Genomic DNA, 23,523 nt, shown 5'->3' on the forward strand with positions numbered 1-23,523 from the left:
GCGTAATCGAGTTTAATACCCAGATTAGTACACTAGGTTTTTACCTCGTGGTTGTGAAATTGGAGCCGTTTTCAGTGATGATACTGTGTGGGACACCATAACGGTGCACAATGCCGGATATGAAGTCTATCACTGGGCCGAACTCAGCCGTTTTGACCGGCTTAGCCTCTATGCACTTAGTGAATTTGTGCACCATAACCAGTAGATATTTTTTCTTATGGCTTCCCCCTTTAAGGGGTCCAACCATATCGAGTCCCTAGACCGCAAAAGGCCAAGTGATGGGGAATGTTTGTAAGGCGGTGGGGGGCATATGGCTTTGATTGGCAAAGAGTTGGCATCCGACGCAACGTTGGACAAGGTCCTATGCATCTGCTCGGGCCGTTGGCCAATAAAACCCTATATGGAAGGCCTTTCTAACAAGGGCCCGAGATGCGCGTGGTGGCCGCCAAGTTCGGCATGAATTTCAGCCAAGAGTTGCCGCCCCTGTTCCTCGGATATACATCGTTGAAGGACTCCGGTGGAGTTTTTTTTGTAAAGCTCTCCATCATGAACCTTGTAGGCCTTTGACGCCGGACTATGCAGCGGGCCTCATTTTGGTCCTCAGGAAGCTCTTTCCTATTAAGGTAGGCCAGGAAGGGTTCGGTCCATGGGGCAATGACTGCCATGATGAGATGCGCCGACGGTGTTATTTCGGTGGCTGATCCCCCGACGGTGTCGGTGTTTCCGGGATCTGGTGTTATGTTTGGATCCGGACTAGTATTGCCATTTTCCCCCTGCCACACCACGGATGGCTTAAAGAGCCTTTCCAGGAAGATATTAGGTGGGACGGGGTCGTGCTTAGCGCCAATACGAGCAAGAACATCCGCCGCTTGATTACTTTCTCGAGCCACATGAACTCAAGCCCCTCGAACTGAGCCGACATTTTTATGACTGCGTTACGATACGCTACCATCTTCGGATCTTTAGCCTCGAAATCTCCATTTATTTGAGATATTGCAAGGTTTGAATCCCCGCGAACTTCTAGGCGTTGTATGCCCATGGAGACAGCCATCCGGAGACCATGCAACAAAGCCTCGTATTCGGCAGCGTTATTGGAGTCTGTGTATAGTATTTGGAGAACTTACTGGACGACGTCTCCAGTAGGGGACGTTAAAACGAGGCCCGCTCCTAACCCTGCCAGCATTTTGGAGCCGTCGAAGTACATGACCCAATTGGAGTATGTGACGTAATCTTTAGGGAGTTCGGCCTCTGTCCATTTGGTGACGAAGTCCGCCAGTACTTGGGATTTGATAGCTTGACGTGGTTTATATGTAATGTCAAATGAGAGGAGCTCAATGGCCCATTTGGCAATCCGGCCCGTAGCATCGCGGTTGTTTATAATGTCATTGAGTGGTACTTTAGAGGCCATCGTGATCGAACACTCCTGGAAGTAGTGATGGTGTTTTCGGGATGCAATGAAGACCGCGTATGCTATTTTTTTGATAATGAGGGTACCGGGATTTGCATGGTGTAAGGACAATAGATACGTAGTATACTGGCTTCTGGAGCGGGAATTTATGTCCGTCCTGTTCTTGTTCAATGATGAGTACGACGCTCACCACCTGTGTTGCCGATATGTATAATAACATCGGTTTGCCGGCGTTTGGTGCGGCCAGGATTGGATTGCTCGCGATAAGGGTTTTTATTTCCTCTAGTCCGTCTATTGCCGCATCCGTCCACTTGAAGTGGTCGGTTCACCGTAGAAGGCGATAGAGTGGCAGTGCCTTTTCTCCAAATCTGGAGATAAAGCGGCTTAGAGCTGCTACGCAACCCGCAAGCTTTTGAACTTGTTTAAGGTCTGTTGGCTTAGCTAATTGTGACAAAGCTCGGATTTTGGCTGGGTTTGCTTCGATTCCTCTATTGGAAATGATGAAGCCCAGCAGTTTTCCAACGGGGACACCAAAGACACACTTTTTCGGGTTGAGCTTAATGTCATACGCCCGGAGGTTGTCGAATGTAAGACGTAAGTCGTCTATTAGTGTTTTGACGTGCCTGGTTTTGATGACCATGTCATCGACGTAAGCTTCTATTGTTTTGCCGATCTATTTCTCCAGGCAAGTATGAATCATGCATTGGTATGTGGTGCCGACGTTCTAGAGCCCAAAGGGCATGGTGTTGAAGCAGAATGGCCCATATGGGGTGATGAATGCTGTTGCGGCTTGATCGGACTCCTTCATTTTGATTTGATCCAGAATATGCATCGATGAAACACAGTGAGTCGTGTCCTGCGGTGGCGTCGATGATTTGATCAATGCGGGGGAGGAGGAAGGGATCCTTAGGGCAAGCCTTGTTGAGGTCTTTGAAATTGACGCACAGGCGCCAAAATTTGTCCTTCTTTGGCACCATCACCAGGTTTGCTAGCTAGTCCGGATGTTTGATTTCTCTAATGAATCTGGCCTCGATGAGTTTGGCCAGCTCCTCCCCCATGGCTTGTCGCTTGGGTTCGAAAAAGCGCCGCAGTGTTTGCTTAACCGGTTTAAACCCCTTTAATATATTGAGGCTATGTTCGGCCAGCTCGCGTGGGATCCATGGTATATCTAAAGGGTGCCAGGCGAATATGTCCCAGTTTTCGCGCAGGAATTCTCGTAGTGTGGTGTCAACTATTGGTGCAGTTGAGCTTCGATAGATGTTGTCTTCTTGGGGTCCGTTGGGTGGACCTGAAATTTGACTATTTCTTCTACTAGTTTGAAGGAGGTGGATTTAGGGTGTTTGTCGAGGATCACGTCGTCCCTGTCCACCGTGGAGCGTAGTGCGGTTAATTCTTCAGCCGCGAGGGCTTTGGATAGCGCCTCCAGTGCCAGGGATGCGGTTTTGTTTTCAACGCGAAGTGCTATGTCCGGATCACTGACGAGAGTGATTATACCATTTGGTCCGAGCATTTTGAGCTTCATATACCTGTAATGGGGTATGGCCTGGAAGTGTGTAAAAGCATCCCGCCCCAAAGGGGCGTGATATCCGCTGCTGAAAGGGGCCACCTGGAAAGTTATTTCTTCGGACCGATAGTTTTCCGGTGTGCCGAATACTACGTCAAGTGTGATTTTGCCCGTGCACCGACGCCTCCTGGTTGGGAATAATTTCTCAGAAGGTTGTGTTACTTTGCTTGATGCGGCTCCTGTCTATTTCCATTTTATGGAGTGTGTCCTCATAAATGAGGTTTAGTTCGCTGTTGTCATCCATGAGGACCTTGGTAAGTCGAAACCCGTCCACGATGGGACTAAGGACTAACGCGGCTGGCGCTCATACTATTTTGTACTTTGGTTCGTCACTGGCGTTGAATGTTATAGCCGTGTCGTTCTAGGTGTTTATTGTAGCAACTTGGCAGACTTCGGCAAGCTGGCGAAGGGCTCTTTTGCGCTTGTTGTTTGAAGCGAATGTCTCAAAGACCGTCAAAACTCTTGAGTTATCGTCTTCTGGGGGATGCCGTTCTGGGTCGTCCTTGATAAGGATGTCCTCGCCGCTCTTGGCTACATGTCGTAGTATCCAACATGCTCTAAGGCTATGGGTTGCCACGGTATCTGGTGTTGTATGTATTTTGCATGGGCCATCGAGCCATCCCTCCAGAACGGTGCCGAGCTGCATAGAGGTTTTGTGTTTCTTGACTGTTGGAATGGGCGTGCCACGAGGGTGCGCCCTTTTCGCCTGTAGGGGGAGTTGAGTTGGGACCGACGGTTCCCAGCGAACTGCCTAAGTTTTCCAGGCGCTCTCCATCGCACTATACTTTTGTATGCGGCGGCGAATGATGGCGTTTAGGGTTCCTTCATCTGCGCAATTGTTGCAGAATGCTGATATTGCGTCCTCATCACGGCAATCTTTTACCTTGTCCTTGACAAGGAGGAATCTAGCCCAGAAGTGGTGGACCGTTTCCTGAGACTGCTGTTTTGTGCTCATGAGAGCGTCTATGTCCGGGTGGGTGGGTGGAATTAAATCCGAACACCGACCTGACCGATTATCCGGAGTCTGACGACCTTCTGGGCTTAAAAGTCCAGATTCCGGAATATCTTCTTATTGTTTAGGACTGCCATCCATTGCTATGTTCGGAGGGCTGGTCGCATCCTTTTGCGGGCGAGTATACGGTTGTTCCTGAACGGCGATCCAAGCATAGTCCGTCTTCGATATAGAAGAAGACTCGCCGTCCTTCTGCACGACCACTGCAATCTGGTGGGTGACTGGTGGGGCCTTGATTTCTCCTTCATCGGTTTTAGGCCTGATCCGATCGTAGTCTGTGGCGATTTCCAAAGCGGCGATGTGATCTAGGACTTCGTTCAAAGATGAAAACTCTCTCGGATCCATCTGCTTGGAGTGCTCGGAGTTAATGCGAAGGGGTTTTTGATGGCCCAAGAGGTCATCGTCGGCTCAACGGCCGAACGGGCAATCATAGTAAAGCCGCCCAGCTGGAGGGTTTGGCCTGGGGCCAGAGCTCCCCCGGAGGTGAGGTTGTCTTTAAGGACAAGGCAAGCCATCGAGCCTTTCATCTACAACACAATGGAACTCTCAATGAAAGCACCAATGTCGGTGTCAAAACCGGCGGATCTCGGGTAGGGGGTCCCGAACTGTGCGTCTAGGATCGATGGTAACAGGAGACGGGGGACACGATGTTTACCCAGGTTCGGGCCCTCTCTATGGAGGTAATACCCTACATCCTGCTTGATTGATCTTGATGAATATGAGTGTTACAAGAGTTGATCTACCACGAGATCGTAATGGCTAAACCCTAGAAGCCTAGCCTGTATGACTATGGTAATGAGTATATCCTTTCCGGACTAACCCCTCCGGTTTATATAGACACCGGGGGGCGAATCCAGGGTTACATAGAGTCGGTTACGTAAGAAGGAATCTTCATAGTCGGTCACCAAGCCTGCCTTCCACGCCAAGGAGAGTCCAATCCGGACATGGGTACAGTATTCGGCTTTCATGTCTTCACAACCCATCAGTCCGGCCCATGGATAACAGGTCGAACGCCCGAGGACCCCTTAGTCCAAGACTCCCTCAATCAACACTACTAGCAACCCACATGTACCAATTTGAGGTTCTAAGGCAAAGACTGAATACAAGGGTAGAACTAGGGTTTGAGAGGAGATGGTGTTGGTGAAGATGTTAATGGAGATTGAACTTCCCTCAATGAGAGGATTGTTGGTGATGATGATGGCTTCGATTTCCCCTCCAGGAGGGCAGTTTTCCTTGCATAACAGCTCTACCGGAGCCCAAGATTGCTTCTGCCCAAGTTCCACCTTGAGACGGCGGCGCTTTGTCTGCAAAATTGTCGGATGTGGGGTTCCGGCAAACCCTTAAGGTTCAAACACTTGGGTGCGCGCGAATTCTTTTCCTCCCACCGATCTATGCCCTAACTCGCTAAGATCTCGCGGACGAACTCAACAAAATCGCAACACGGAAAGACATAAGATTTATACTGGTTCGGACCACCGTTGTGGTGTAATACCCTACTACAGTGTGGTGGTGGTGGATTGCCTCTTGCACTGATGATGAATAGTACAATGGGAATAACAACCTCCTGAGGTTGAGGTGTTCTTGTGCTTGGCTAACTTGTGTGGGTGAGAGTGATCTCAGATCTTGTCACCTTGCCTATGGTGGTGGCTAGTCCTACTTATAGAGGCCCTGGTCCTCCTCCCAAATCTTCAGCGGGAAGGGAGCCAACAATGGTGGGCCAATTTGAAGGGGGACATCTAGTACGAGCTATCCTGACAAAAGTGGTCTTCGCCTGCCAAAGGCTCTGGTGGTGACGCCGTCTTGGGCTCCATGATGACCTCCATCTTGCCGTCCTTCTGGTCTTGGTCTTGTTGCACCAAAATGGCAACCTTTGCCTTATGCCTCGGTACTCCTCTCCTGCGCTGGTTCCCTTAGCACCAAAGAGGAAACAAGGACGCTGTGCGCGCTGGCACCCGCCTGGTGTCGATCGTCATGGCTCACGTCACAAGAGCCATGTGAGGTTCGCCTCGCTTTGATATCTCCTCTCCGCGTGAGCCTGTCTGACTAGGCCACTCCAGAGGAGGTCTTGTGTCGTCCCCCTCGTGAGGCTTGGCCACTCGCAAGGGTCTTGGATGCCTTGCTGTTGAAGGTGGGCCGTACAGCCTGCTAGCTTAGCCAGGCCACGGGCCGCACGCAGGCAAGCCTGGGGACCCCGGTTCCCAGGACGCCGGCAGTAGCCCCTGGCCCGAAGGTGCGCTCGGGCTTTGATATGTCTCCAACGTATCTACTTTTCCAAACACTTTCGCCCTTGTTTTGGTCTCTAACTTGCATGATTTGAATAGAACTAACCCGGACTAACGATGTTTTCAGCAGAATTACCATGGTGTTATTTATGTGTAGGAGCAAACATTCTCGGAATGACCTGAAACTTCACGGAGCCACTTTTCAGAAAATAAAAAAATACCTGCAAAAGATGAAGGCCAGGGGGCCCACCACCTGCCCACGAGGGTGGGGGCGCGCTTGCCCCCCTAGGGCGCGCCCCCCTACCTCGTGGGCCCCCTGTTGCCTCTCCGACTCCAACTCCAACTCCATATATTGAGTTTCGGGGAGAAAAAAATCAGAGAGAAGAAATCATCACGTTTTACGATACGGAGCCGCCGCCAAGCCCTAAAACCTCTCGAGAGGGCTAATCTGGAGTCTGTTCGGGGCTCCGGAGAGGGGAATTTGTCGCCATCATCATCATCAACCATCCTCCATCACCAATTTCATGATGCTCACTGCTGTGCGTGAGTAATTCCATCATAGGCTTGCTGGATGGTGATGGGTTGGATGGGATCTATCATGTAATCGAGTTAGTTTTGTTAGGGTTTGATCCGTAGTGTCCACTATGTTCTGAGATTGATGTTGCTATGACTTTGCTATGCTTAATGCTTGTCACTAGGGCCCGAGTGCCATGATTTCATATCTGAACCTATGATGTTTTCATCAATATATGAGTGTTCTTGATCCTATCTTGCAAGTCTATAGTCACCTATTATGTGTTATGATCCGTTAACCCCGAAGTGACAATAATCGGGATACTTACCGGTGATGACCGTAGTTTGAGGAGTTCATGTATTCACTATGTGTTAATTCTTTGTTCTGGTTCTCTATTAAAAGGAGGCCTTAATATCCCTTAGTTTCCGTAAGGACCCCGCTGCCACGGGAGGGTAGGACAAAAGATGTCATTTAAGTTCTTTTCCATAAGCACGTATGACTATATTCGGAATACATGCCTACATTATATTGACGAACTGGAGCTAGTTCTGTGTCACCCTAGGTTATGACTGTTACATGATGAACCGCATCCCGCATAATCCTCCATCACCGATCTATTGCCTACGAGCTTTCCACTTATTGTTCTTCGCTTATTTACTTTCCCGTTGCTATTGCTATCATCACTACAAAATACCAAAAACATTGCTTTTACTACTATTACCTTTTGTTACCGTTATCACTACTATCATATTACTTTGCTACTAAATACTTTGCGGCAGATATTAAGTTTCTAGGTGTGGTTGAATTGACAACTCAGCTGCTAATACTTGAGAGTATTCTTTGGCTCCCCTTGTGTCGAATCAATAAATTTGGGTTAAATACTTTACCCTCGAAAACGGTTGCGATCCCCTATACTTGTGGGTTATCAAGACGATTTTCTGGCACCGTTGCCACGGAGCATAGCTCTATTCTTTGAGTCACTTGGGATTTATATCTGCTTATCATTATGAAGAACTTGAAAGATCCAAGAACTAAGATTTATCCCTCAACTACGAGGGGAGGTAAGGAACTGCCATCTAGCTCTGCACTTGATTCACCTTCTGTTTTGAGTAAGCTTGTGACACCTACACCTGCTTCTGCTATTCGTTCTGATATGTCGCATGTTATTGATGATGTCACTTCTGCTGTGCATGATACTTATGATGAAACTACCTCTATGCCTGATACTACTATGCCACTTAGTGATTTTCTTGAGGAACAACTTGCTAGAGCTAGAGAAATTGAAAATATTGAATATGATGATACGAATGAAAGTGATGATGAAGAATCACTTGTTATTCCTAAGGGTTATGTTTTTGATCAAGAAGCTTCTTTAGCTATTTTAGCTTGCAAAAATAGAAATGAACTCAAAAGGTTATTAGCTAAATGGAGTAAGCAATCTCTAAATGCTAGAATGAAACCTGACCCTGCTTTTGCTACTTCACCTATCTTTGTTACTGATAAGGATTATGAATTCTCTGTTGATCCTGATATAATTACTTTGGTTGAATCTGATCCTTTTCATGGTTATGAATCTGAAACTGTTGTGGCACATCTTACTAAATTGAATGATATAACTACCCTGTTTACTAAAGATGAGAGAACTCGCTACTTTTACATCCTTAAAATATTTCCGTTCTCATTAAAGGGTGATGCTAAGACATGGTTTAATTCTCTTGATCCTGGTTGTGTGCGTAGTCCCCAGGATATGATTTATTACTTCTCTGCTAAATATTTCCCTGCTCATAAGAAACAAGCTGCTTTAAGGGATATATATAATTTTGTGCAAATTGAAGAAGAGTGTCTCCCACAAGCTTGGGGAGGCTTCTCCAATTACTTAATGCTTTGCCTGATCATCCTCTTAAGAAAAATGAAATACTTGATATCTTTTATAATGGACTAACCAATGCCTCCAGAGATTACCTGGATAGTTGTGCTGGTTCTGTTTTCAGGGAAAGAACACCGGATGGAGCTGAAATTCTATTGAATAATATGTTGACAAATGAAAATAATTGGACACCTCCGGAGCCAATTCCTGAGCCTATTCCTAAACCAACTCCGAAGAAGAGGGGTATTCTATTTCTCAGTCCTGAAGATATGCAAGAGGCAAAGAAATCTATGAAAGAAAAAGGTATTAAAGCTGAATATGTTAAGAATTTACCTCCTATTGAAGAAATACATGGTCTTAATTTACCTCATGTTGAAGAAACATATAATCTTAATCCATTACCTATTGAAGAAACTCATGGTCTTGATAACCCGACACAAGTAGTAAAGGTAAATTCTCTCTATAGATATGATAAAGCTAAAACCCCATTTACTAAGTTTGCTAGCCCATGCTTAGATGAGTTTGATAAATTTATGGCCAAGCATGAAGACTTTAATGCTTATTTTGGTACACAATTGAGATACAATTCAAATATGCTTGAACACTTGTGTGATTATATGGCTAATGTCAAAGGTGAACTTAAACTTATTAGTAAACATGCTTCTATGGTTACCACTCAAGTAGAACAAGTACTTAAAGCTCAAAATGATTTTCTCAATGAATTGAATAGCAAGAATAATGATAATGCTGTTAGAGTGGCTACTAGAACTGGTAAGATGACTCAGGAACCTTTGTATCCTGAAGGCCACCCTAAGAGAATTGAGCAAGATTCTCAGATAAATAATATAGATGTACCTAGTTCTTCTAAAAAGAAGAAAAAGAAAAATGATTGGACTTCATGCTTCTAGTGATCCTATTGTTGAAACACTTGAGAATCCAAATGATATTTCTATTTCTGATGCTGAAACACAATCTGGTAATGAACCTGAATCTAATAATAATGTTAATGATAATGTTCATAATGATGCTCAACCTAGTAATGATAATGACATAGAAATTGAACCTACTATTGATCTTGATAACCCACAATCAAAGAATCAACATTATGATAAGAAAGACTTTGTTGCTAGGAAACATGGTAAAGAAAGAGAGCCATGGGTTCAGAACCCATGCCTTTTCCTAGCAAACCAACCAAGAAAAAGGATGATGAGGATTTTGAGCGCTTTGTTGAAATGATTAGACCTATCTTTTTGCGTATGCGATTAACTGATATGCTCAAAACCAATCCTTATGCTAAGTACATGAAAGATACTATTACAAATAAAAGAAAGATAATGGAAGCTGAAATTTCCACCATGCTTGCTAATTATACTTTTAAGGGTGGAATACCAAAGAAACTTGGAGATCCCGGTGTACCAACTATACCATGCTCCATTAAAAGAAACTATGTTAAAACTGCTTTATGTGATCTTGGAGCCGGTGTTAGTGTTATGCCTCTCTCTTTCTATCATAGATTTGATTTGAAATAAGTTGACACCTACTGAAATATCTTTGCAATTGGCTGATAAATCAACTGCTATACCTGTCGGTATTTGTGAGGATGTGCCTGTTGTAGTTGCAAATGTTACAATTTTAACGGACTTTGTTATTCTTGATATTCCCGAGGGCGATAGTATGTCTATTATTCTTGGAAGACCCTTTTTGAATACTGCAGGGGCTGTTATTGATTGCACTAAAGGCAATGTCACTTTTCATGTTAATGGTAACGAGCATACGGTACACTTTCCGAGGAAACAACCTCAAGTTCATAGTATCAAATCTATTGGAAAAATTCCATCGATTATATTTCAAGGTTTCGAATTTCCTCTTCCTACTGTCAAGAAGAAATATGATATTCTTATTATTGGGGATGTGCATATCCCCGTTGAGGTAACATAGTGTTATTAGAAATTTCTTCGGTTCCATGTTATTCGGAATGAGTTCGTTAACAAGACTTGAGCAGCCTTGTTAGTGGATTCCTTTTGATGATCATGAGATGGATGAAACTAGAAGGCACAACCTTCTGTACCCCACTTTTACTTTCTATTATTTATATTAAATAAACTAAAAATAAATGTTTTTCTGTCTGTTATCTGATTATCCATGCAATATAAAAATACCTCGAAAATAGAAGTTCTCCAAATGCCCTGAAATTTAAATATGATTTTTTCCAGAATATTTGAGAATATTTGGCACTAAGAACACAGCAGGGGGCCAACCACCTGCCCACGAGGGTGGAGGGCGCGCCCTACCCCCTGGGCGCGCCCCCTGCCTCATGGGCCTACGGTGGCCCTCCTCCACTTATCCTTTCACCCATACACTCCTTCTTCCTCCCCCAAACACGAATATCCATCTCAAACCCGAGTCCAAGCTCGTTTTGCTGCCATTTTCGATCTCCTTGCTCAAAGCACCTCTAACAAAACTGCTTGGGGAGATTGTTCCTTGGTATGTGACTCCTCCATTGGTCCAATTAGTTTTTGTTCTAGTGCTTTATTCATTGAAATTTTTTGCTGCTTAGGTGACCCTGTTCTTGAGCTTGCATGTCAAATTTATATGGTCAAAAGTAGTTTTGATGCATGATATAGGCCCTAGGCACTTGTAGGAGTAGTTGCTATCAATATTATTGAGTTTGGTTTACCTTTATTTTGAAGTTACTAAAAAAATTCAGAATTTTTTAGAGGAAGAAATATGCTTAGTAAAATGTTCCAAGGTGGTTCCTCAAGGAAGCAAGGACCCAGGCTTGCAATGCGTGATGCTGATGAAGAGCCACCAAGAGACGCTCTAGTGCGTCCTTGTGAATGGCCTTCTGAGAACTTTATGGATCGAGCGGGAATTAAGGAAGAATTCAACGCATATTTGCGTAGCGCTGATCTCATGAGCTTTGAGGAAGAGAAGTGCAGCCATTATCACAATCTCACCAGTACCTTTGTGAGGAGGTTTGAATTTTCAATTTCACGTAATTCTCCAACTGTCCTGTTTGATATTTATGATAAATATTACACTATGGACTTAGAGGATTTTACCACTGCTTGCAAACTTCCACAATGGGGTAGTATAAGGGATCCTTGCAAATCTGAATTTAGAGATTTTCTTGCTAGCATAACTGTGGGAGAATCTAAAGATATTACACAAGCTTCCATAGGGAGCATTCACTTTCCTGCTATACATTATTTTGCTCTCTTTATAGGTAGATGTATTAATGGTAAAGATGAGGCATGTCACATGTGTGTCCTCGATCTCAGTATTCTTAGGAGTGCTGTGTTAGGAGACAAATCATATAATTTGGGAGCCATTGTTGCACGTAAGTTGCATCTTAATAGACTTAATGGAGATTTCTTTGGTGGAATTTATGCAACCCGCATAGATAATTTTCTTGGTATAGCCATACGCGAAGATGATATTGAATTACCTCCTGCTTATCTAGATTTTAATGCTATGGTTCACCACCAGTTTGTCGAGAGGAACGAATCACCTCTCCAGTATTGACTAATCTTTGATAGATGCCGTGCTGTCTGTATTACTCTCCCTGCCCCTGCCTTCTTTGATTATCAGGCAAGAGGAGGATATACTATTACCAGAGAAGAGGCAGATGAGTACGAGAGGAGAGAGGAGGCCGCTCGTCGCCACGCTGCAGCTCAGCAGGCGATAGTCGCTGCGTCGCAGTATGACCCTAGCTACTATTATGGATATCCGCCAGGCCAGCCGTGGCCATAGACCAACTTAGGCCAAAAGCCTAAGCTTGGGGGAGTACGTATTTCTCACCGACATTACATTTATGTTACACACTCATTGCTAGATGTCGGTGCTCATACTTTTTCATTGTATCATCCATGCTAGTTTATTTACCCTTTTATGCTTTCTTCTTGTGTGTTTAATAAACCTTAAGAAAAAACCAAAAAATTAGTTGTAGCTTTTAATCAGTTTAATTTCCATGCTTGTAGTAGTAATTAAAAAGAAAACCCAAAAAGATTTCATGTTCTTCTTTTTGCTTGTTGGGAGCTTTCCCATGTAAATAGTTTTATTTCTTTTCTTTTCTTTGGGGGTCGATAGGAGAAGACCATAATTAAATTGTTGAAGTGGCTCTTATATGCATTATTGTTTATCTAACGAAAGAGCCCATATTGTCTTGTCTTCTCCTGTTTATTGAATGTCTGCAGATTCCGGCTTAGTCCAATGCACGTGCACTATTATTATTATTCACATTGTTCAGTCATGCAAGTGAAAGGCAATTATGATGATACATGATGGACTGGCTGAGATGATAAAGGCTGCTATGAACTCGACCTCTTTTGTTTTTGTAAATATGATTAGTTCATCGTTCCTGATTCAGCCTATTATGAATAAACATGTTTGCAATGACACTTAGAGATCATAGTTTCGTGTGCCATGCTTGATTAGCCATGAGTTATAATGGTTTACCTTGCGTGCCAACATGCTAGTGAGATAGTTATGATGTGGTAAGATAGGGTGGTAACCTCCTCTGAATGATTTAAGTGACTTGACATGGCGCATGTTCATGCATGTAGTTGAAACAAAATCAACATAGCCTTCACGATATTTATGTACATGGTGGATTATATCCTACTCATGCTTGCATTCGGTGTTGATTAATTTTAATTCATGTTCATGACTGTTGTCGCTCTCTAGGTGGTTGCTTCCCAGTCTTTTGCTAGCCTTCACCTGTACTAAGCGGGAATACTGCTTGTGCATCCAATCCCTTAAACCCCAAAGTTATTCCACATGAGTCCACTATACCTACCTACATACGGTATCTACCTGCCGTTCCAAGTAAATTTGTATGTGCCAAACTCTAAACCTTCAAATAAATATCATGTTTTGTATGCTCGAATAGCTCATGTATCAACTAGGGTTGTCTGTATCTTCCATGTTAGGCGGGTTATTCTCAAGAGGAGTGGACTCTGCTCCTCACTCATGAGATAAATGGCTGGTCACCGGGATGCCCAGTCCCATGCTTTGTGCAAACTAAATCAAAATAATTGCAAACAAACCCCCCTGGGACTCTTGTTAGTTGGAGGCACTTGTTGTTTCGAGCAAGCCATGGATTGATGCTTGTTGGTGGAAGGGGGAGTATAAACTTTACCATTCTGTTTGGGAACTGCCTATAATGTGTGTAGCATGGAAGATATCGCCATCTCTTGGTTGTTATGTTGACAATGAAAGTATACCGCTCAAAATATTATTCACCTCTATTTCAAAACCGAGCTCTGGCACCTCTACAAATCCCTGCTTCCGTCTACGAAGGGCCTATCTATTTACTTTTATGTTGAGTCATCATCTTCTTATTAAGAAGCATCAGTTGGAGAGCACCGCTGTCATTTGCATTCATTACTGTTAATTTACATTGAGTATGACTTGACTGGATCTCTTTTACCATGAATTACAATGTCTAGTCGGTCCTTGGTCTTTAAAGGTGCTCTGCATTTATGTTTTGCGGTCTCAGAAAGGGCTAGCGAGATACCATCTTGTTATATCATATTATGATTGTTTTGAGAAAGTGTTGTCATCCGAGATTTATTATTATTGCTCGCTAGTTTATTATGCTATTGGTATGAGTAAACTTGAGACCTAAGCATTATTGTGAATGTGGTTAGTTATAATCTTTGCTAAAAACTTGAATGTTGGCTTTACATATTTACAACAACAAGAGCAAACCGAGTTTGTAAAAGTTTTTCTTTATCACTTTCAGTTTGTCAACTGAATTGCTTGAGGACAAGCAAAGGTTTAAGCCTGGGAGAGTTGATACGTCTCCAATGTATCTACTTTTCCAAACACTTTTTCCCTTGTTTTGGACTCTAACTTGCATGATATGAATGGAACTAACCCGGACTGATGCTGTTTTCAGCAGAATTACCATGGTGTTATTTATGTGCAGGAGCAAACTTCACGGAGCCACTTTTCAGAAAATAAGAAAAATACCTGCAAAAGATGAAGGCCAGGGGGCCAACCACCTGCCCACGAGGGTGGGGCGCGCCTGCCCCCCTAGGGCGTGCCCCCTGCCCCCTTAGGGCGCGCCCCCAACTCCATATATTGAGTTTCGGGGAGAAAAAATTCAGAGAGAAGAAATCATCGTGTTTTACGATACGGAGCCGCCGCCAAGCCCTAAAACCTCTCAGGAGGGCTGATCTGGAGTCCGTTCGGGGCTCCGGAGAGGGGAATCCATCGCCATCGTCATCATCAACAATCCTCCATCACCAATTTCATGATGCTCACCGCCGTGCGTGAGTAATTACATCGTAGGCTTGCTGGACGGTGATGGGTTGGATGGGATCTATCATGTAATCGAGTTAGTTTTGTTAGGGTTTGATCCCTAGTGTCCACTATGTTCTGAGATTGATGTTGCTATGACTTTGCTATGCTTAATGCTTGTCACTAGTGAAACGCCCTCGATGCAGCTATATCTCCCACGTGTCGAAGCACGACTTAGAGGCATAACCGCATTGAAAGCAATGTCGCAAGTGAGGTAATCTTCACACAACCCATGTAATACATAAGGGAAAGAGATACATAGTTGGCTTACAATTGCCACTTCACACAAGACATGAATATAACATTACATCATCCAGATACACACAAGGTCCGACTACGGAACCCAAAATAAAAGAAGACAACCCCAAATGCTACATAGATCCCCGATCGTCCCAACTGGGCTCCACTACTGATCAACTGGAAACAAAACAACATAACGAACATGATCTTCATCGAGCTCCTCCTTGAGCTCGGTTGTGTCACCTGCACGGTTTCATCGGCACCTGCAAACTGGTTTTGGAAGGAATCTGTGAGTCACAGGGACTCAGCAATCTCACACCCTCGCGATCAAGACTAATTAAGGTTATAGGTAGGTAAAAGGGTATGAGGTGGAGCTGCAGCAAGCACTAGCATGTATGGTGGCTAACATACACAAATGAGAGCGAGAATAGAAGGCAAGGCACGGTTGAGAAACTATGATCAAGAAGTGATCCTAGAACAACCTACGTCAAGCATAACCCCAACACCATGTTCACTTCCCGGACTCCGCCGAGAAGAGACCATCACGGTAACACACGTGGTTGGTGCATTTTAAATTAAGTGAAACTTCATGTTTTCTACAACCGGACATTAACAAATTCCCATCTGCCCATAACCGCGGGCACGGCTTTCGAAAGTTCAAATCCCTGCAGGGGTGTCCCAACTTAGCCCATCACAAGCTCTCATGGTCAACGAAGGACATTTCTTCTCCCAAGACATTCCGATCAGACTCGGCATCCCGGTTACAAGACATCCTTGACAATGGTAAAATAAGTCCAGCAAAGCCACACAGATGTGCCGACAAATCCCGATAGGAGCTGCACATATCTCGTTCTCAGGGCACACCAGATTGGTCAAGCTACAAGTAAAACCAACCCTCGAGTTTCCCCGAGGTGGCCCCGCAGGCTGCCCGTTTCGGACCAACACTTAGGGAAGCACTGGCCCGGGGGGGGGGTTAAATAAAGATGACCCTTGAGTATGCAGAACCCAAGGGAAGGAGGTAGGTTGTTAGTGCAAATGGTAAAACCAAGGTTGGGCCTTGCTGGAGGAGTTTTATTCAAGGCGAACTGTCAAGGGGTTCCCACTATAACCCAGCCGTGTAAGGAACGCAAAATCCGGGAACATAACACCGATATGACAGAAACTAGGGCGGCAAGAGTGGAACAAAACACCAGGCATAAGGCCGAGCCTTCCACCCTTTACCAAGTATATAGATGCATTAATTAAATAAGAGATATTGTGATATCCCAACATATCCATGTTCCAACATGGAACAAACTCCAATCTTCACCTGCAACTAACAACGCTATAAGAGGGGCTGAGCAAAGCGGTAACATAGCCAAACAATGGTTTGCTAGGACAAGGTGGGTTAGAGGCTTGGCTTAACAATATGGGAGGCATGATAAGCAAGTGGTAGGTATCGCAGCATAGGCATAGCAAAAGAGCGAGCAACTAAGCAAGCAAAGATAGAAGTGATTTCGAGGGTATGGTCATCTTGCTTGAGATCCCGCAAGGAAGAAGAATGGGTCCATGAAGAAGACAAACAGACGAAGTCGAACGGATCCTCACAAACGCGACATTATCGGAACCAACCCGAAGAAGCAACACCGGAAAGAAGCACACAACATAGTAAACAACCATCACATAAACATGGCATGATGCATAACCAAGTATGATGCATATCCAGTTTAATGAAGCAATGGCATGGCAAAGTGCACAAGCAAAACTACAAATTAAGTGGAGCTCAATATGCAACGAGTTGCATATTGACGCAACACCACATTCAAGTTATTTAGTTCGATCTCGTTTAGGTACTCAACAATATTAGATGTTGCTAAACATGGCAAGAGGAGAAGCATAAAGAAATTATCTATTTAAAAGAGGCCGGAACGCCAAATAACAATTCCAGTTGAACCCCATATGCATATTTTAGATTTGGTGCCATTCTGACCTAAACACAATTTTATAGTTGTTAAACATGCAACGAGATGCCACCATGTTAAACTATGCATTTTTCTACCCGAATTACATATAAAGTTTGTTAAGTTCGGAGCTACGGTTATATAGTTATGCATTAAAGCATTTTAACATGACATAGGAGCAAATTTAAACAAACAACATTTTAAGCATTTTAAACATAGATGAAAATGGCAAGTTATTAATCTACAAAAAATTCTAAGCAAGTTTCATATATAACTTATTTTAATCCGATACACGGTTTGTGAGATATTAAATGCGTGAACAAGGAGGATTTTTCTGTAAAACTAAAGTCTCAGGATAATATGGAAAATCGTTGGACAGGAAAAAAAATACCATGGGCCAAAACCGGCAGGCCCAGAAGTGCAAAGGAAAGGGGGCGCTGGAGGGGCTGCTCACTTTGGCCATGGGCCTCTGGAGCAGTGGCTAGGCCGGGCGGACTCGGCCTTTGCGCGGCCCACGCGCGGGGTCAACGCAGGCACTGGAGGCATCGGCCCCATGGTTTGAAGCAGAGGCAGGGTGTGCTCGTTCCCGAGCAGAACGAGTGGGCGCCGGCTGCGTCTTGAAGCAGGAGTTCGGCGGCGAGGAAGAGACAGAGCCGCGGGGGATGGAGGGGCACATCTCCAGGCGCGGGACGGCGGCCTCCGGCGATGGGCGTCCAGATCCGGGGCGTGGGCATGCTGAGAGCGCCGAAACCGTGCGCGGGCAACGCGTCTTGAAGACGAGGATGGCCATGGCGGGTCCCTTCGCAGGTCGACGGCGACGAGGCTAGGGAAGGCCCTGGGCGGTGGAGGTCGTTCCCGGTGGCAACTTGACGGGTCGAGGCAAGAGAAGACCCTGGGCGGCCATGGCGCTTGGCGTGCTCCCTGTTGCAGCGGAACAGAGAGAAAGAGAGATGCATGAGAGAGAGAAGAGAAACAGGGGAACCGGCATGGCGGTGCTCAACTTCGGCGGCGAGCTCCTGCGGGCGCCGGCGGCAGCGGTCGGCGACGGCTTCCAGGGGGCCATGCGGGGCTGGAGTGACGGGAGGCGGCAGGGCTTGCCGGGGTGGTCGCCGATCGAAGCAGGGGCGAGGTCAAGCTCAGGGACGAGCTGCTCCGGTGACGAGGTAGGCCAGCAGGAGGAGGCGGGCGCGTTCGGGAGCAGCAGATCGAGCAGCTCGATCGGGAGGCGGCGCTAGGCTTCACGTGGAGGTCTGGTTGGTGGGATAGGATTCCAAGGTGGGAGGAGGAGGCCGTAGGCTTCGATGGTTGGCTGGGCGAGGGGATCGAGGAAGATCGGGTGAGGGAATCCCGAGAGAGACAAGGAATAGGTCGGGTGGCGGCGGAAGGAAAGGGATGGATGGGACATCTACCTAAAATTTAGGGTTAGACTGATATATATACTAGAATGGAGATAAGAGGGAGTATTTTGGATCATCTAATCAAAATCGGGCGGTTCAAGAAAACTAGGTTAGAAAGTCCAATTAACAAAATGGAGACGTTTTGTAGATGTTTGGGGATGATCCGGACCCAACGGTGACGACTGCCCGGGTCGGGTCCGGGGAAGTTTCGGACGCGCACGTGAGGGGTTCGATATACTGTGCAGAGAGGGTTTCGGGGTCTGGCGGTTGAAAGCGTACTGTGCAGAAAGCTTTGGCCTGAGAGAAGAGAAGAGAGAGAGAGACCCGGAGACTGTTTCCAGAGACCGAAAACGTCCGACGTTTGACCGACTATAATGTCGCTATAGTTATCCGTTAGGCTATCAAACGAACCCCGAATGCGATGAAACTTGGCAGGCGGCCTACCTACAACATAACAACACCGCATGACAACTTTCAACCCATTCCGAGAACATTTTCCGGCCACTTATAAAATAATATTTCAGGCATGCCGCGAGCGCGTGCAAGTGTGTCTGGGGGCAGAACGGACAACGGACGAAACTGGGGGAACCCGGGCGAATGCAAGTTTCGAAAACATGATGATGCAATGCACATGATGACATGACAAGATGCAACACGCAAGCAAATGACATGGCAACGACAGCGAATAACTGGAAGAAACCTGGCGCAATGGTCTCGGGGCATCACAACACTCCACCACTACGAGAGGATCTCGTCCCGAGATCTAGGACGGCACCGGAGGAAAATGAAAGAGGAATAGAAGAGGTAAAACTAAGTTGCTTCTTTGACAAACGAGTGAAACCAAAGAGCCTTGAGAGGTTGAACAACTTGAAAGAAAGAATGCAATGAAGATGAACAAAGTTGAAAACACTCCGTTAGAAAAGAGGAACAAGGAACATCATGAGAACCCTGTCGGTTGAAAGACATGAGAAAAAGGGTTGCGATGGGTAAGAAGTACATGCAAGCACTCTGGTAGAACGAAATGTACAAGGAACAATAAAATCAAATACCACAACACTCCGTTAGAAAAGAGGCAAAACTTGATAAGATAAGAGAACTTGAATGAAGAACACGATACTCCGGTAGAATGGATAGGCACGAAAAGAACACGATCCTCATCATTTCGAGATGATGATTTAAAATAGCAACATCACAAAGCCTCCGGAAGACATGATAGAATGGAATGGAATGACCGGAGGAGAAAACAACATCTTCTATCTCAAAAGAGCTTGAAAATCATCTTTAGGAGAAGGGTCGAACGGAATTGTTGGAAACCCAACAACTAAAAGAGTAAGCTTGTTGTGGGCTTATAGAAAGCATGTCAAAATCTTGAGGTGAAATTTTAGCCACTAACGAAAAACAATAGATCGGATTGATATGACAAGGAGATGAGAAAAGCTATTTCACCGGGAGGATAGATGAAGAACTTGGGTCATTTATGAGCACCATAAATAGTAACAATCCTTAGGGAAGGCTTGAGGTGAAATATAACCCAAGATAACTCCAATGACGAGATTGATGGATTTAAAATACCTCATTCTTAACAACATGTGAATCATGACACATGAGCTCAAATTATCAAGAATGACATAATACCACCTCCAAGGATACGGAAGAAAGCATTGCACTCCGGATTGCAAGATGGAGAATACTTGAGCTCCTTTGAAAAGAATATCAATGAAAACTTCAAGAAGGAATTAAATTCTTGATGACCCATCATGTAGAGCCTCCATGAAGAACTCCGGTAATAAAAGAATGATTAAACGAGAGGAAAGAGAAGTTGAAAACACAAGGTGAATCCTTGCAATGATTGGATGAAGCTTTGCGACGAGATAAAGTGGAAAAACTTGGAACTCCGGAAAAGAAAGATGGACAAAAGAAATCAAGAATTTTTCGATGAACCTCCAGAATAAAGAATTGAATTTACTCGATGAAACAAGAATAAGAATTATATTATGCTTGTCCTTCACCAATTAAATTGATGGCAACCAATGGATTTGGCACACTACTTATTCTCGTAGAAAAGGATTAAGAGAGATATAATCATAAATTTGAGAATATCTTCAACGAACCACCGGTAGGATTGAAACAGTGAATAAATTGATATGATAAACGAAGGAAGAAAAAAATCTTTGAAGAACCACCGTAAGAATTGAAAACGATTGAAGAAAAGATAAAGAAGCACCAGGAAGAATTAGAGAACAAATGAAGATACTTGAGGGAATTTAGATACAAAAGAACGAATAAAATACAAACTGATTAGAGAATACTTGAATGATGCACCGGTAAGATTTGGAGAACAATAGCTGAAAGCTGGAATGAATAATTCTGATATGATGGCCTTCGTAGAATCAAACTGAAAAGAGTCCTGAATTGCTCCAGATGGGTGAAAAGAATTCTCAAAATCGAAAGCAATTATGAGAGGATGGCAACAAGCTAGAATCACGAATCTTGAAGAGAATGGAGCAAGAATGAGAGAAACTCTTCTTCGGTATTCAAATATGAGAATGACGACGAGAAACACCACCAAGAATTATTGAGGCACTCCGGAATGAAGAATGGAAAGGTTGAGCCCACGATGAAAAGAAATGAAAGATCTTGGAGAAAGGCATTTGACTGATGACAATTCATTCTTACGTCAAACTTTGAAGCGAATTTAGGATAGCTCCGGGAAAATTAGAAGAGTCAGGTAAGATCCTGGGAAAAGACCTGTGGGTTAGGGCCCACTCAAAAGAAACACCATAGAACGATTTAAAAGAGAGATAGCACCGGTAGAATAACTCGCTTGAATAAGGTAAGACCTCGAAATATCTTGAACGGATGCAAAGTGAAAACACGAATCTTCGAGATATCTTCAGCACTCCGGAACAATTGAATATCAGGTGGGGAATGATTATGAGGTGCATCGGTATGAGAAGGTATTTGAAACGAGTTAAGGGATATGATCAACAAAGCTTGACTTGAATCCACCGGAGAAGAAAACGAGTGAAGATTGACGAACCTGAAGCTCCGTTAGAATTTTCATGAGAATCACCGGGTAAGAACATGAAGGAAAAGAATGGAGAGACTTCACATGAATAAAAGGATACTTGATTAAGATATCTGAGTCCTCGAAGAAAAGGGGTGGGTGGGCGGGAAAACAAAGGCAACTTGGAGATGGATGAAACAAACACTGAGAAGAACTGATACTTGATCTTGCGGATGTTGACAAGATTGGATCCACTAGAAGAGAAGCACACCAGTTGAAAAGAATTGACATGACAATCTCAATGATGAAGAAGGATTGGTATTCACATAGGAGTGTGAGAACACCACTTAGGAAAGGTATGGAATCCACATTTGACTTCGAAGCAACTCGAATACCACAACTAAAAAAACAAAACAAGGATTGGCTTGCAAAATAAGACGGAACAAACATATGATAGAGATTTCGTCCGAAGTTTTCATGGTGGGGCCTACACGGGCTCGATCGTACAACACCATCATGTACAAGGCAGTGCACATGACATACGAAGCGTCCCCGAGTCAGCATAGCCAAGGACTCTTTAAGACACAACGAGACCACTATAAAACCAACTGTGAATAGGCGGACCACTAGACGTCGAACCCCAATTTCATATCATACATCTGTCGGAAAGATATCCTAAGAACTACTAGAATTCCCACTTATAAACTCCCGAAACTTTCTGGTTATGCAATCAGGTGTTGGGGATACATGGGAAGCATAATATCTCACCCAAAACTAACAAATCCTACATCCAGCTGTATCCATCCTTCAACACATAACCAAGAAACCTTCGGAAATCATTTACCTCAACCTTCGAAAAGCATCCGTTATACGAGTTATGCCAATACTCCCAAACTCCCGCGCCAGTACTGGGTGGCGTCGAGGTTATCTCACCAACAACTTCATAAAAGAGATTTTCAATGTCGGCGAAACTCAGGTATTCCAGAACTGCAATGATAAAATTGTGATGACAACACCTCGGAGCTCAACTCCCCGGGACACTGTCACCACCCCTAAATGTCAGGAGGCACCAAGAACAATGTTCTCGTTAAAAAACCATCAGAACAATTCCAAGATACCCGCGTGATCCTAAAATTTGTTTAGTGAAATTTGAGAAGAGAAGAGTCAAAACTCTACGTTAGGATGCCTCACCAGAGCGACGAAGGGACTGAGGAGTAAAAAGAATCCTACTCTCCGATATATATAATCCTATAAGACTCAAAACATTTTTTCTAGACTCAACAACGCCAGCGATTCGATCAAGCAGGGGCTCCTAAGTCGGGGAAGGCTCTGATTACCAACTTGTAACGCCCTCGATGCGGCTATATCTCCCACGTGTTGAAGCACGACTTAGAGGCATAATCGCATTGAAAGCAATGTCGCAAGTGAGGTAATCTTCACACAACCCATGTAATACATAAGGGAAGGAGATACATAGTTGGCTTACAATCGCCACTTCACACAAGACATGAATATAACATTACATCATCCAGATACACACAAGGGCCAATTACGGAACCTAGAATAAAAGAAGACTACCCCAAATGCTAAACAGATCCCCGATCGTCCTAACTGGGCTCCACTACTAATCAACTAGAAACGGAACAACATAACAAACACGATCTTCATCGAGCTCCTCCTTGAGCTCGGTTGCGTCACCTACACGGTTTCATCGGCACCCGCAAACTGGTTTTGGAAGGAATCTGTGAGTCACGGAGACTCAGCAATCTCACACCCTCGTGATCAAGACTATTTAAGCTTATAGGTAGGTAAAAGGGTATGAAGTGGAGCTGCAGCAAGCACTAGCATGTATGGTGGCTAACATACGCAAATGAGAGCGAGAAGAGAAGGCAATGCACGGTCGAGAAACTATGATCAATAAGTGATCCTAGAACAACCTACGTCAAGCATAACCCCAACACCGTGTTCACTTCCCAGACTCTGCCGAGAAGAGACCATCACGGTAACACATGCAGTTGGTGCATTTTAAATTAAGTTCAACTTCAG

General features: G+C 44.5%; 1 long non-coding RNA gene across 1 annotated transcript; it reads right to left on the bottom strand.

The window, feature by feature from the left end:
- Positions 1-17,309: 17,309 nt before the first annotated feature.
- LOC123081909 (uncharacterized) lies at positions 17,310-18,880 on the bottom strand. Its single transcript, XR_006438838.1, has 2 exons — positions 18,075-18,880; positions 17,310-17,994 (listed from the first exon to the last, which is right to left on the bottom strand). It is a non-coding gene; the product is annotated as an uncharacterized lncRNA (long non-coding RNA).
- Between the last annotated feature and the right edge of the window lie 4,643 nt (positions 18,881-23,523).

Source organism: Triticum aestivum, chromosome 4A (genome assembly GCF_018294505.1).
Source record: "Triticum aestivum cultivar Chinese Spring chromosome 4A, IWGSC CS RefSeq v2.1, whole genome shotgun sequence".
Taxonomy (NCBI): domain Eukaryota; kingdom Viridiplantae; phylum Streptophyta; class Magnoliopsida; order Poales; family Poaceae; genus Triticum; species Triticum aestivum.